A 12,578-nucleotide genomic window follows, 5' to 3' on the forward strand; every position below is an offset into this window, starting at 1 on the left:
AAATAGCCAGGAATAGTTGATGTCCTTCCCATTTTACAGGTAGGGAAACAGACACAGGGTTCAAGTTCCTTGCTGGAGTCACCGCTAGAAATTGGCACTGGCAGATTCAAACTCAACTCTTCTGGGCAGTTCCCTTTAGAATCTCTCTGGAGGTGAATCATGGCAATCGTGGGCTCCAGTCCCAGTGAGAGCTGCGCCACTCCTCTGGGACCTCAGTTTTCTCACCTGCAAAATGGGGGTATTAATAAAGCTCCTCCCGCCCCCATTACCTGACCTGTTTAGCTGGGGAGGGTTTGTGGAATAAGACGGGGCATATGCCAAGCACAGAGCCTTCGAAAGAGTCTTCAACTCCTTTAGCCCTCTCCCCAATCCCTCTGGCTGGAAGTAGCTGGGACCGGCGTGGGACTGGGGCTCCGCGTCAAGGAGACGGGTCTCCTTCCCACCCCGCCAAGCGCTGCCAGGAGGTCTTGAGTGTGTTGCAGGGTGCGTACCAGGTGAGCCTGATGGAAAGGATGGGGACGGGACCAAGAGGGTCTGCGAGGCAGAACTCTCAGAACTCTCATGCGCGGCCCCTCCCGCGCGACCCGCCGCTCCGGAGGCCGCTCGGCACCATATTTAGTCAGGGGGAGCGGGCAGCCCCGGGCTGGTATGCGGCGCTGGGAATTCCGCAGGAAGGAGCCCGCGCCTGCCCTTTTTGGGTTGTCTCCCGCCCGGCGCCCCCCGCCCGCCGCCGCACTCACTCGGGGAGGGAGGACCAGCCGGACCGGGAACCTCGGAGTCCGTGCCGAGCGAGCGGGGAGCGGGGCGACCGGGCTGCCCGCGGGTCCCCGGCCTGGCGCGGGGCCAGCCCACCGCCTGGGCTTCCTTTTATGGCCTGTGTGCGTGCGTGTGACCGAGGGAGCGAGACCCGGGAAGACCGAGAGCCGGGCAGAGGGAGGGAGACTGGAGCCAGAGACACAGAGACCAGGGAGGGTGAGACCTACAGGAGAGACACAGAGACCAGAGGCATAAGAGAGGCAGTAAGACAGCGATGGACAGTGACAGCTGTACACACAGAGCGACAAAAAGGGCAGGAGGCAGAAAGAAACGGCGATGGGGAGAGACAGTCTCCGACAATGAGGAGATGGAGAGAGGTGGGGGGAGAGATAGAGAGAGAAGGGATTGGTAGAGGCACTAGGGGGAGAGAGACAGGGAGTCAAATTTTAGGCAAGAATCTGCAAGGGCTTCTTGGGAGGGATAGGAGCCTCTGCGAGGGCGGGGCCCCGCCCGCATTCTCCTGGCAGCCTGACGTGCACCTTGCAAATCACAGCACGTAATGACCACACACGTTTCCGCCGCGGACACGGCTCAGAGGAGGGAACTGACCTGCCTGAGGCCACAGAGGCAGCGAATGGAGCGCCCCGGGGCCTCAACCGACAACAGTGGGGTTTCTTTTTCTTGTGGGTGGAGGTGGGGATGGCAAGTTGGGAAAAGTAAAAACTTCCCCTTCCCGCACAATTCCCAGCAGTCCGGGGGCTCCTGCCTTGCACTTTGCAAAGTTAAAAAAAAAAAAATCCCCTTTTCTACCCTTTAGGCAACACGGCCGGCTCCCTTTCCAGACAGCGGAAGGCTAATAAAACGGGGAGTGGGGGCGGGGACCTATCAACTCGACCCTCCTCCCCAGGTGGGGAGGGGAAGCGGTTAGAGCCCCTTAGGCTGAAACTGAATCGGGGAAGCAATTCTTAAGCATCCCCCATAGACCTTGGCCACTCGACCCCTTTCTCTAGGGACCCGGAGTCTCGGGGACTGTCGGGGATCCGGGGGTGAGACACCTGCTCCAACACTTCAGCAGGTGCCCTTGCTTGGAGCCTCCGCCTTGGCCCCTGCGCGTCCGTCCCAGGTGCGCCCTTCTGCCGGCGCCCCAGGTGCGCCCAAGAGCCTGGACCAAAAGCCCGCTTCTCCGGCCCTGCAGGGGGCGCTGCGGAGGGAGCAATGCGGGACCCTCCCCCACCCCGCCCTCCAGGGCGGCCTCCCCCTTCCCACCCGCGGGCAGCTCCGGGTCTATAAAGAGAGGCGTCTTGGGCGAGCTGGGAGATTTGGACGCCCCTGCCTGGGAGGTGTGCCAGATCTGAGCGCTCCATCCAGTTTCTTCTCCGTTATCCCCCCAGTGGGAGATCTGTAAGTAGTGTGGCCTGGTGGGGGGAAGGGGAACTGGGTCTGCGCTTTTAAGGGTCCTCCAGGGGCTGGGGCGCAGTAAGGTGTATCCGTTGCCCTCCTCTTCAGGACTATGGTGAGAGGGTGGGGCTCACCATTTTTATTTCTCTCTGCCCCATCACCTTAGATTTCCCCCAAACCGGCAATGATTAGTAGTACTTTGGAGGTACTTATGAAAGACAACAGACAATGCCTGCGCCCACCTCCAGTAACACTAGAATCTCCAGAAAAACTTAAAAAGTAAAAAGGGTCCCAGCTGATTCTGGCTCTGAGGCAAATCTGGAAGATGTGCTTCCTTACAAATCTCAGAGGTCCAGCCTCGGAGGCCAGGCTTCTAACTTTTAGTCTAGGCACAAAAAGAGTGCAGTGGACGTTCCTGAAGGGCCATTCCTGTCACATAGTCACGCCAAGTTCACTGCACCTGGATTTGGAAGCACTGCTAGGTTCTGCTGATGAGGCATTAACTCAGTTAAAAACACATGGGCACATTCTCCCAGAGAGGGCAGTATTTTATCATCAGTCCAGAGGCTGTGCTTGTTGATAACCTGGGAAAATAGACTGGTTATGATCCAGTTCATTTATCACAGCCCAGTTTTCTTCCAGATCCCCTTCCTCCAAATTTTAAAAAATTCATCCAGGTTGATCCCAGGGGCCTCAAATGCCTAGACTGCTGCCAAAGTCCGCCTTTGCCTCCATGACCTGCAGGTGCATTAAATAAGATTGCACCGGGGCTTTCTGCAGAGCAGCCCGCGCGAAGCGACTCTCAGGCCTCACAAAGCCAGCGAAAGCAATGTGTGGCTACTACTTGATTTAAGTTTCCTCCCTGCGCAGAGAACAGTTGGTGGGGATTTTGCTGCTTGAGGAAAGGCACCATTCAAAGCCATATTTATCAAGAAGTAAAAGAAAATATTTAGAAACCCGAGACAGGGAGCGATTAGTCTATCTAGGAACTGATAGACTAAATTGCAAACTGGCCAGGGTTTGGCGAAGGGGAGACAGGCCGGCTGTTAGTAAACTGCCTTGCATAGTTTTGTTCTGTTTGGTGCAGTCTTCTTGGTTTGTTTGGTTTCCTTAAAGCTCCGTTGCAGAATTTTGATCAGGAGCGGGAGCTTGAAAGTCATCAGATGGCATTTATAAGACAGGGGGTTGGGTATCTGTGGACGGAAGAGCAGTCTTCTTTTGGAGCCTTCCCACTGAAGGCGCTGCCACGGATGGAGCGCTTACGTGCCAGGCGCTGTAACAGTGTTTGACTTGATGTATCTCATTTAATTATCGCAACCACCTTGTAAGGGAGGCATTCTGACGCCTGATGAGTATACAAGGCAGCTGAGGCTCAGAGAGGTTCGGTAGCTTGCCCGGTATGACACAGCTAGCAAGTGGTAGATCCCATTCCTGGGTCTGTATGACCCTGGGTCTATCCCCTTGACCTCACCATCTTTTTTTTTCTTTATCATGAACAAAACCTTTGTCCGAGTTGGGTTTCTTGTGGGACCAAATGTTTCCAAGAAGGCAAATGTTTACCGTCTTCTCTTTGAAGAAAACATAAACTGACCTTTTGTGAATTTCAAATAAAAGGCGCCGTTTGACCCCTTGTGTCGTGGTAGTCAACTAGCCGGGTGACCATACGTGGGCTATCATCCCAAGAGTCCAAAACGTGAACTAGCTGGGTCTTCCCCGAAAAGTTTCGGGGGCCTGCCTTGTATACACCATGTTTTTTTATTTTTGTGTCTGAAATAGACGTGTTATTCCCTACAAGGTAGTTGTTATCATTACATTTCTGTGTGAGGGCTGAGATTGAGGCAAACATGCCCATTTATGGTAGCGTTTTCCATGAGGCCATCCCCAGCCCCCTCGCAAATTAGCCTCCTATTGCAGCTTTGCTGGTTGGGACTCTGGGGATTTCTCTGCCCTTGTCCTTCCCATTCGGGACCAAGTGGAGGAGCCCAGAGGAGAAGGCATTGGGAGGAAAGGGGAATCAGTTTTTCCTACTCTCTTATTTTGAAGTTTTATTTGTGGGGGGGGGGGGGGGGGGGGCAGGATGTTATCTCCTTTCCTCAGTACGATGGATCCAAGCAGGTGGATATTAAGCTTTGGCACAACCATGTAATTCTCACAGGTATCTATTAGATTTTTCTGGAAAGCCAAGTCCAATTTTAAATCCATTGGAATCCTAGACTGTCACAAGCAAAACTAAAAATCCTCCACACTGGCCTTCTCAAACCTCAGTTTTCCTATCTGTAAAATGGGCGCTTGTTTTATAACCATGGAGCGTGAATACCTTGTTCAAGATAACTCAACTAGCCAATGAGGAAGACGGAATTTGACAAAGGGAGCTCTTTCTAACTCCAGTGCCTAAGAGATTATTACCCTGTTGGGAGGGTTAAATAGCATAAAGCCCATGAAGGGCTGAGCACAGTGCCTGGCCCCTGGCCAGCGAGAGCGGATGGTTATTTATAGCACACAAGGCCAGAGACTTTAAGGGTCTTGCTCACTGTGGCACAGCGGGTACTTGGCAGAAGCAGGAAGCCTGTTGTGTGATCTATTCATAAAGAAGAAATGTTCCCAATTTTCCTTTTGTGTAATCTCTTCATAAACCTAATCCTTATTTGAGCCAGAGGTGGTGGTTGAATCTTCTGTTTTAGTATAGCCACACTTCCTCCTGCGGCAGGAGCACGACAATTCCAGGTATATTGGCCCATTCGTGATTGGTTGACGGTGGCCCTGGCACCCTTTGAGAGCTTCCACCTTTGAGTGGAGGAGCCTATCTGGCTTTCCCAGTGGCTCTTCTGCTCTCTGAGGTCTCCTCCCTCCATCCCGACCTTAAAGTACGTTTAACCATGGTCACACGGTGGAGGAAACAAGTTGGGAGAAGGCCAAGCAGGAATCTGAAAGAACTTTCCTGTGGGATCAGAAGATGCAGGAAGAAGCTAGTGCTGCCTGTTGCATCTGCGGGAGGAAGGTGGGTATCTCTGACTTATGTCAGCGATGCAGGAGCTTGGGAGGGACAGTCCTCATCAAAGTTCCAAGACAGGACCCTGGGGCTCGTCACCTGCTCACTGGTGCAGGCGTGGGCTTCCTCCCCTCCGCTGGTGCAGCAGCGGCCAGTGACACGGGCGCTCAGAAGGGGCCAGTGTCTGAGGCCACCAGGGTCATGATAGCCATTCCCCACTCTCCACGTAGAATGCTTTTTCCCCTGCCTCCCCCTCCCCACCACCTGCCATCTCTAGATGTCATGGTTAATGTATTCTTGTGCTTCTTCTAAAACTTTTCTCTGTTAAATCTTCTTTTTACACACAAATATCGGCATTCCATAAATTAAGCTTTGGTCTATACAATTACATATTTTTGACATCTCTCTATATCAGCACATTTCAGGGATTTTCTTTTTATGGGCCGCATGACCCTCCATTGTATGGAAGTATAGCATCTTACTGAATAACCCCTTATCGAAACGTACCAGTTCATCCCCCCATTTCTTATAAACAGGACTCCAGGGAACATCCTGTGTATCTGTTTTTGTCTAATTGGCTGAGTGTATTTGTAGGATAAATTCCCAGAAATGCAATTGCTAAGTTAAAGACCAGGCACATTTAAAATGGATAGAGATTGCTGAAGCGGCCTCCAAGGACTCTGTAAATGTAAGCTCCTGATGGTCACATGCGTGACTGTACATTGATTGCTAAGCTGTGCTGTGCCAGAGTGTCAGACACAAAATACAATGGGGCTTTAGGGTTCTATCACCAAAGCATCCCCCGTAGGAGTTACCATGTCTCTTGCTAAACATGCTGCCTTTGTAGGGAGGAAAAAATAATTCAGCTTTACTAATTAAAATAACTTCCTTTAAAAACAGTATGCAAAGGAGTTAGACAGATGTTATAAGGCAACATTGAAGTGGCAGGTTCACTGCTCACCTTTTTCCTGTAAGGCGAGGTCAGGCTTCCTTGGCAGGACAGGGGAGATGATCTTGGAAGATGGGGGATGTGGTTGGTGGGGAAGGGGCTGTGGTGTGAGGCCATGGAGCAGAGGAGAGATTTTCTGCTAAGAGGAGATTGGGTTCAGACAGATCTGGGTTCAAATCCTAGCCCCAACTTTTGCAAGCGAAGGCCTTTAGTTTACTTCTCTGGACCTTGGTGGTATTTTAGGAATAAAAAATAATGCCCACCTCGCTGGACACTTATGAGACAGGGAGAGATGATATCTATAATAATAAAAGCGTAATATGCTAATTAGACCAGACGTCCTTCCGAACCTCCTTTCTTCCGGACAAAGCCGCAGTGGGCGGGGGGCCACGGAAGAGGCCAAGGCCGAGGTGGCAGCGGCGGGCGGGGGCTGGGGCCAAGGCCCTTGCACAAATTCCATGCATCGGGCCTCTAGTATATAATAAAATGCCTTGCCGGATACCCTATGAGTAGAAGAGTCCTAACTGCCTCACAGGGACAGTTTGGGGCCCCGAGAATGGGTGCGGGAGTCCAGTCCCTCTCCTGCTTCCCTCTGCACTCTTGGCTCCTCCCACACCTGGGGCAGAACCAATTTCTCCACTTCACGGGCCCTTCCGGCTGGCGGGTTGTGTCCTAGATCAGGCCCAGAGGCTTTTATTTTGCCTGAGTGGCATTTACAATGTGCCGTGATTTCACTGTAGGGATGGGTATAGTGAACCTAAATTCAGACTTCAGGTCTATTGGAGGTCTGGCATACAGGGCCCACATCCTTGCTGGGTGACAGGAGTGGGAGTCAAGCTGCCACTCTCTTTGGAGAGGGTGAAAGGGCTCTGCCCAGCCAGCTCTGGCCTGGGGTCACTCTGCATTGCTCACCTGACCCTGGAGGTATTTGAATCTGTGTCCAGCATCTTGCACCAGTGTCTTGGCAGTAAAATCCTGAGGGAAGCTGTCCACCAGGCCTGATGATATGCAGATCCTACACTCTTTAGGCTCTGGAGTATTTTATTCACTTTTCATTAATGCAGAAGCAAAAGGGGAAAGCCCTTTACCCCTGAGGTCCCCTGGGGAAAATAAAATTGATGTTAAAACAAGCTAAAGCAGTTGGCCCTTCTCAATTGGTCCAATTTCAATGCTTTGATCTAACAGTGGTCGGCAAACCACGGCTCTTCCACAAAATACCGACTTCTGCGCATGGGCCACGAAGTTTCAATTGCGCTGTATGTGCGCGTCCGCACGTGGTATTTTGTGGAAGAGCCACACTGAAGGGGCCAAAGAGCCGCAGTTTGCCGACCACGGATCTAGAACCACAGATACCATAAAATGTTAGAGCTAGGCCAGCCCCCACCCCTTCTCCCTCCCAAATGAAAAATATGTCACAGAGAGGGAGAGCGACCTGCTCAGAGTCACCCATCGAGAATGGAGCAGACTTGTAACGCGGAGGCTAACGAACAGCTTGTTTGTGCTCAGAGTGAAGCCAGGCGCTGTTGGGAAGGAAGCCGGGACTGACACACTCAGCTGTGCCGGGCATTGCTAACGCCAACAGCGACAGGGTCCTCTGCTTTCGTTGGAACGTTCAAGGGCAGCCCTTGATCACGAGCTGTACTTCTTATTCATCAGTCCTGGGTCATAATCCTGGAGGTGTCCTTTCACCCCTTGGGGCTGATGCAAGATGTGGGTAGGGGAGGCGAGGAGAAGGGGGGCTTGGAGAGGAAGAAACGAGGTGCTGGGGGTCCCCCTGCAGGTTTGCCCACCTGGGCAGCTGTCTCTGTCTGATCGGAGGTGACCGTCCGCAGCTGACGTTCCAGGCTGGTGTTGACTAAGTAGCGACTGTCGTCAGCTTGGATTGTCTTTCCCAAGAGAGCCGGTCTTCTCACTCCAGCGCAGTGGTTCTCACCGGAGACGGTTTTGCCTCCCAGGGGACACCTGGTAATATCTGGAGACATCTGTGGTTGTCATGACCAGGGGAGGGTATGCTGCTGTCCCTAGTGGGTGGAGGGCAGAGATGCTGCAATGCACAGGACGGCTCCCATTCCCGCCAGAGCGTCATCCAGCCCCAGTGTCCATAGTCTTGAAATGGAAAACCCCGCTCTGAATTAAAGACCGCCGCAGGGAGCAGCAGGCCAGGTAGTGCTTCCCTTCATGGGAGAATTCCACCCCAGGACTGCAGCCTCGGATCTCTGCTGCAGTTTGGCAAAGCTACTTTCCATCCCGCATGGCCCCAGGCCCCTCCGAGTGCCTGACCTGACCCTTTCTGCCGGGGTGTCCCCGACTCAAGGTTCTGCATGCGTGCTGAGGCGAGTCCTTAGAACAATAAAACCAAGTGACTCAGAGCCCTCAAGTTGCCGAGTCTGATCCAGGCTGTGTTGCCTGTGTGCCTGGATTTCCTTCAGTCCTCGGGTTTTCTGCACGTTTCCAAGAAGGTGGACAGAGCAAAAGAGATCACTTTGAAAAATACATTTTTTTTATTGGATTTCGCCATATCCAGCTGTGCCACGGTGGGCAACTCACTTAACCTTTCTGTGCCTGTTTCCTCATCTGTAAGTCAGGCAATGGTATCTCTCCTGGGGTTCAATGCGATAAAGCTGGCACTCAATAAATTGTAGCAGCGATGCTGACTAATATTGCACTATTCATCTGCGAGGCTCACTGAATTTCCTCAAGGGCAAATCTGTGGGATTTCATCAGTGTTTAGTGGGAAAAGAGGTTTGTGGCCAAATGTTTTGGGGAGCTCTGGGTTCAAAGGAGCGAAGTAGTTTTGTTTTTTTCTTCGGGACCTGCCGGGACCTCGGACATCCTGGTAAGTGTTCTGCCCCTCAGTGAGGGGGAGGGAACATGGAGCACTTTTCAAATGGATTTGACCACAGACAGTTTTTTTTATTTTTCTTTGAAGATTGTCTCTCTACCTCCCTAAATCCCGGCGCACCCCACCCCACCCCAAATATTCCAAGGGATTGGGGTTCCACAGAACACACTGGAGAATGCCTTGCTAAGGCGAAGCCAGGCTTTCCTTTCCTCTTCCTTCTTCTGTGACCAAAGCAGATGTCACACATCGTAACTGCCACAGGCATGAAAGCCTTGGGAGCTAGCCAGATGCTCTCTCTCCTTTTTTGGACAGAGACCGACTCTTTGCACTTGATCTTGTTTGTGTGTTTGTTTTTTTTAAATCCTGGATTAGACAGGCTTCCTGGCCATGGGGATTCCTGTGTCCTTTTATTTTTTGGTTGTGTTTTTTGTTTTTACTGTTAAGGCAGCTCACCAACATTGCAATTAGAAAGAGCCCAATCAATTCAATAAAAAAAAGGCAGCAAAAGAGTCTTAACCTAAAAAAGGAAAGAAAGGGCCTACTTAGTCGTCATCCTGCTAGGAATAAATAAAACACCTCTCCCAGCCCTCTTGAGAACAATCAGCTACCATTCAAAAGCTTGTTATTGACTGGGAAGTAATATAGATGTGCTTGGTACTACTGAACTGCATAACTATATGATTACGGTGGTAAAGTTTAGGTTCTGTGTATTTTACCACAATTAAAGATAGAAAGGGAAAGGAAAGGCAGCCAAAATTTTTCATGGACGTGTACTTTACGTCCAGAAAAGACGCACACACCTGTGGGCGTGCAGCCGGAGGAATTTCACAAAGTGCCCACACCCGTGCAGCTGGCGAACGTCAGCCTGCAGCCCCCTCTTGGCCCAACCACCCTTCCAGTCATGATGTATCGCCATCACTTTTCCCTGGTTTTGAACCTCTTATAAACAAGAATCACACAGTCTGTCCTCCTTGCATCTGCCTTCTCAGCTGTGTCTGTGAGATTTGTTCTGATTGTGGGATGCAGTTGATTTGGATCCCCTTTTGAATGTTTATTATGTGCCAGGTGCCTAAAAGGATCAATTCCCTCATTGCAAATACTCCACTGAGCTCCCGACAAGCCCATCAAGCTTATCTGGGAGGCAGAAGAACATAGTATGCAATCAAGCATGGATTCAAATCCTAACTCTGCCACTTTTTATGCTGTGTGACTTGAGGCAGATTCCTTCACCTCTCTGAGCCTCAGTTTCCATACTTGTAAGATGGAGCTTATCATAAAACCTAACTCCAGAGGCTGTGGTGATGTTATTTGGTGGTCCTGCGTGTGAAGGATTTAGCCCAGTTCAGAAAACTCCTCACTGGCTTTGACATACAGGCCAAATGGGAGATGGTGCACTATTGACAATGCTTACAAGTAGGAGGTAGTTTTATAAATTTTATATGGCAATATTTTTTTAAGGAAAAATGCCAAATATGCAAAAGTAGACAGAACAGCATAAGCATTTATCAACACCTGAGCCAATCTTCTTTCCTCTCCACCCCCATTCATTTCCTCCCTGCCCTGATTATTTTGAGATAAACCCCGGTTTATCATTTTCTCTATCAATATTTCCAAATGTCTCTAAAAGGAAAGGACTCTCTGAACAGATGAAATCACAGTACCATTTTCACACCAAAGAATTTCACAGATTTTCTTAATATAAACGACAGTGAGTCAATGTTCAACTTTTCCCAATTAGCTCATAAATGTTTCATTTGGGAGGGCTTGTTAAATAAAAAAATTTTTCCCTCCGACAATTACTTTTAATTCTTCAAAGCTTTCCATTTAAGGGGTGGTTTTTTAAAAGTACAGCATATGCCTTTATTTGTGCGTTGGCCTGTATGTTGGAGTGCGGGGGCGTTCTTTCTTTGCCTCTATCAGTGTTTATCTTTTATTGTACTTGTTTGAATTTTCCATTATGGAAACTTGCAAACATATTCAAAGGTAGAGGGAATGGTGTGACACCTCAGGTACCTGTCACTCAAGTTCAATCATTATCACACCTGAAGCGAGTTTCATTTCATCATCACCCTCCTCCCATTTCTCTTATGTGTCTTGAAATCCCTTCTAATCTATAGGGTCCCCTGATTTTTTTTAATTTTTTTGTACTTTGTCTATTACAGAAGCTGAGTCATCTGTTCTATCCTTTTCCACCTTCTGGACTTCGTTGCACATGGCCGAGCCCCACAATCTGGACATTGATCATGGTGTCCCCTGTGCCCTGTGTTTTATGTAAATGGGTTAGATCGGAGGCTTTGTCAGCTTCTGTTCTTTCCTTTTTGTAAGAACATTTCATGGGTGGCGGTGGCACTTCCTACGGCATCCCATCTGGAGACGCGTTGTATCTGATCGATTCTTTCTTTGTGTGATATTAAGGTTCATTAGTAGGTTTGGGTGGTGCCAGCCTGGCCCATCCATTATCAAGTTCTCCACCTGCTTTTCATCTATCTCAGCGGGCCTGAAAGCGTGGGGCCCAGACCCGCATTCTTAGCCTCACCTGGGAGCTTGTGAGACCAGGGCAGATCCCTGGGCTCATCCCAGACCTACTGACTCAGAAAGAAGCTCTGGGGGTTGGCCTGGCCCTCCATGATTTCACAGCCCTCCCCTCCCCATGAGGCTGAGACATGAGGAAGTTGACCACTGGCCTAATGGTTTTAGCAACTATTGATATTATAGCCAAGGCCTATTATTTTATTGGGGGTCACAAAATTGCTATGTTTTGGTTTTATTGTTTCACCTGCATTTATGAGCTGGAATTCTTCCAAGTAGAGGGAGTACTTTTAATAACAGTGAAAGTGGAGTAAGGGGAGGAAGCTGTTGGGCTTATTAAGTCCCAAGAGAAATTCAAAAACAATTTTTAAATTGAATTTATTGGGGTGACATTGGTTAACAAAAAAAAAATGCAGGAAATGTGATGGCTAAACTCAGGACAATGTATGTTCTCTGCTATTCTTTATTTCTCTTTTTTGAATAACGGAAGTGATTATTCAGATTTAGGGAATGATTTGCTTATTTCTCCATCTTTTTTTAAAATGAGCTTCTAGAACTGGTCTCCCAAGAGAAATAACCACCCCTCGGAGCAAATCAGCTTCTTGTTTTTATTCTTGTTATGTTCACCCCGGAGGGAGAAAAGTAGGTATTGGAGCTTCTGCCCCTCTGATTTTGCCTTGCAAAGTCTGCATTTCAGGACTGGCTGCCCAGCACCAGGGTCCATTCATTGGGTATGGGGATTACTCCATCTCCATGGGATTTGGGGCCCAAGCGTGAGGATTATCTCGGTGAATTCAAAGGAACGGTGAATTGTCTTTTGCTGAAGTAGGCTGTTGACCACACAGTACGTCCTGGTGACTGTGCATCCTAACTCAGCCTTCACCTTCTGCCTTGGAGCACAGCAGCCTGGGTGGGGGAGGGGGAGGGGGGTTGGAAGAACTGGGTGAGAGCCGGTGTCTGCAGCACTGCGCAGCTCCTGCTGGTGTGGTCAGAGGGTGTGGAGCAGGCCGCTGGACAGGCCTCCAAAGAGCCTGTTGCCTCGGCACCCACCTCGTGGACACATCTAGAAAATAGGACGGAGAAGGTGTCACAATGGGCTCCCCATGTTGAAAGGA

At 50.0% G+C, this 12,578-nt stretch overlaps 1 protein-coding gene across 4 annotated transcripts in view; it reads left to right on the forward strand.

Moving 5' to 3' along the window:
- Positions 1-2,057: 2,057 nt before the first annotated feature.
- Positions 2,058-12,578, forward strand: part of MYH11 (myosin heavy chain 11) — a 116,804-nt gene continuing 106,283 nt past the window's right edge. For all 4 annotated transcript variants that reach the window (XM_070412919.1, XM_070412920.1, XM_070412921.1 and 1 more), the window contains exon 1: positions 2,058-2,157. The gene's annotated coding sequence lies outside the window, so the exon portion shown is untranslated. The remainder of the gene's footprint in view (positions 2,158-12,578) is intronic.

Source organism: Myotis yumanensis, unplaced genomic scaffold (assembly GCF_028538775.1).
Source record: "Myotis yumanensis isolate MYYU_CA2020_CCGP unplaced genomic scaffold, mMyoYum1.0.hap1 SCAF_4, whole genome shotgun sequence".
NCBI classification, from domain to species: Eukaryota; Metazoa; Chordata; class Mammalia; order Chiroptera; family Vespertilionidae; genus Myotis; species Myotis yumanensis.